At 40.6% G+C, this 3037-nt stretch overlaps 1 pseudogene; it reads left to right on the top strand.

Annotated features, from left to right (window-relative positions):
* Nucleotides 1-731: 731 nt before the first annotated feature.
* On the top strand, nt 732-1475 carry LOC126560529 (protein GVQW3-like; annotated as a pseudogene).
* The last annotated feature ends 1562 nt before the right edge of the window (nt 1476-3037 follow it).

The raw sequence follows: 3037 nt of genomic DNA, 5'->3' as shown, positions 1-3037 counted from the left end.
CGTTGTTCCTTGTGCTTTCTCATCTTGTTTGCTTCTATGGTAGCCCCATTTTTTTCCTTTCTACTGGAGGCGCCTGGTACTTTGTAGATGTAAGGAACAATATTCGGTCAATTTGTTCAGAAGAGTAGAAATTAACACAAATGCCAGTATTGGCAGTAGGAGTATCGTATTACATTATAGTTTATGAACATTACAACAGAAACAAAGGTAAATAACAACAAACAAGTATTCATGAACTTAATGTGCAGTTGATCTAAAGGTATGAGTTTATTTAATTATTTTACTTATTTTTAATTAATTGTTACGTATTGAAAGCGTATTGTCACCACCACTTGTGATTACTGATACAATAACCATTATTAATAAGGAATTTCCTCCTTCCCTTTTTGAAAGATTTTATATTATCCATTTAAATATAAATAATATCTTAGAGTTCATTGTACAAAAAAGGCAGTACGCTTAGTTTATTCAATCTCTAGCATCACAATTGCAAATAAGCCACGAGATAAAAGCAAAACATCAACATAAGCAGAGTTAAAAAGACAGTGCTATGAAGTACTAGTGTGTCCTAAAAGTAAAGTGACATTGGATGTCAAATTTCGCGCGCCAAAAGAAGCCCCTTGTTTTTATTTTTCGTTTGTCAATATGAATGTTTTTGACAGTTCTGCCACGTTTCAAGTCACAACATCAACCCGGCTTGGAGCGACAATTTGTTTTTGTCCATATTGACCATGTCCAAGTTTGTGGAGCAGCGCGCATGTATCAAATTTTGTTTGCGCAATGAAACAAACGCTGAGGAAACATTGCGGTTGTTACAAAAAGCTTTCGGGGAAGAATCTATGTCGAAGAAAAATGTGTACAAATGTGTACAGTGATTTCAAGAATGGTCGTGAGAAGGTCGAAGACGTGGACCGTCCGGGGAGATCATTACTCTCGACCGATTTCATCCAAATCACTTCGTCCAAATCAAGGATTTGGTGGTCAACAATCGTCGGTTGACGATACGAGACCTTTCAGAAAGTGGTGGGATTTCCAAAGCCTCGGTCAACACCATCCTGAAAGATGTTTTGGGGTTGATGCGGCTTAATCGCGCCGCGAATCGCGTTGAAGTCTGTAAAACGATGCTGGCAGACTACGCTCGAAAGCTGAAATCGATTATAGCTGGCGACGAAATGAATACGATCCGGAAACAACGGACCAGTTGAGCAAGTACCGTGTCTCGAACGAGCTGAGGCCTAAGAAGTCGCGCCAAAGCCGGTCGAAAAGGTGATGCTGACGGTATTCTTTGTTTACCGTAGGGTGGTTCACAAGGAATTTCTTTCGAAGGTCCAAACGGTGAACAAAGAGTACTATCTAAGCGTAATGCGGCGGTGGCGTACCTCCATCCGGCGAAAGCGGCCGAATTTGTGGAAAAACAATTGCCGGGCTGGTGCCAGATTTGGCACCAGCCAACTTCTGGTTGTTCAACAAGCTAAAACGGTCGCTTCGGGAACACCGTTTTGTCACTATCGAGGAGATACAAGCCGCAGCGACGGCGGAACTAAAGGACATCCCAGCATCCGCGTTTTCCACCTGCTTCGAGGAGTGGAAGAACAGGTGCATTGCATCGGAAGGGGATTACTTCGAAGGTGATGATCTTCATTTGGCTTAATAAAAAAAAACCATTTAAGAAAAAAAACGCAAAGTCTCTTTATTTTTCGGGCACAGTAGTAGATGTTCAAAACTTAATTTAAAAAGTAATAATTACAAATGAAAAATAACTTTTAAAACATACGCCTATCGAAGAAAATAAATGCGTTTCTTGTGCCTTGTAGATGCCTTAGATTATAGAGTTTAAAAAAATATATTGAAAAGGTAAAAAAAGACTCTCAAAACGAATAATTAAGATAGGCCTTATTAAAATACAGGCTCAACAAAACGCTCGACCAAATGCAATTTGATGTTATGCTGGGTTACTATTTCATTTAGCGGAAAATAGAGTATTTTATTCACGATCAACATGTTGTGAGCTGCAAATTAGACGTTAATTTGCATTAAATTTCTTTTAAAATAAAGCACAATGCACATTGCATCGTGCATTTCCCATTTATCTCGATGCTTATCAGGAAAAATCTTTTAAGTGGACCGATAAAGTGGAAACGAAACCAACCGCACTGAGTGAAACCATTTTCGCGGGTATCCATTTTTGGGCACCGCGTCATGAGCTAGAAGTTGAATGGGTTTTTCTGTAAATATATTTCCACCGAAATCTGAATTTGAACCAGCGATAAAATAATCAAACATCGCTCAGCGACATCCCTTTCCCAACTCTGGCCCGATTGACGAGCGTAGGAAATTGGCCATATCGTTCGTTCCATAGACTTTTATTGTCGCCACACTTCATTGTGGGTGGTTTGCTATTCTGGCGTTTACTGATTTGCACCAAACCACTGCAGGGTTTGGGTTGCTTTTCGCCGGTGATGAAGCGGTATCATGTTTCCCGGAAACATCAATTGAGCTTCGATTGTGGGGAAATCTGGTCGTGGAAAAGAAAAAAAAACCATGCCAAACAAAGCGTTTTTGTTCGAGTTTAGCTTGCACAGGAAGGGCAAAGCTTTACCACGACGGTGCTACTGGAAAAAGGGAAAGACACACCGGAACCCTTAAGCATGAAGCATGAACCTTCCGTTTCCTTCTCTCAAAACATAGCTACAGGTGATTGTGAATGGGCAATTTCCTATTTTCAAAATGATGCGTATGTGTACGTTTTCCGGAAAATTGAACAGAACCATTCTTTGTACAATCGATTTCGACCACGAACCAACCATCCAACACAACTAACCCAATCGTTGGGTGGTGATTTGATTTGATTACGATCCCGCGAAACGTTTCTTGACACCGTCACCAACCAGCATCGTGCAGCAGCAGCAAGCAGAGAACGATAACGGTTTTCCATCAATGAAAATTTAATAAATCCAAAGCAATACAGCAATGGGTTTTTGGTGGGTTGTATAGGAAACCGTACTGCAACTGCTCACCGCCAAGACTGCCTTACCAC

This window comes from Anopheles maculipalpis, chromosome 3RL (genome assembly GCF_943734695.1).
Source record: "Anopheles maculipalpis chromosome 3RL, idAnoMacuDA_375_x, whole genome shotgun sequence".
Lineage (NCBI taxonomy): Eukaryota > Metazoa > Arthropoda > Insecta > Diptera > Culicidae > Anopheles > Anopheles maculipalpis.
Note: the sequence above shows the minus strand (reverse complement) of the source record. Positions and strands in the feature narration are given on the sequence as shown.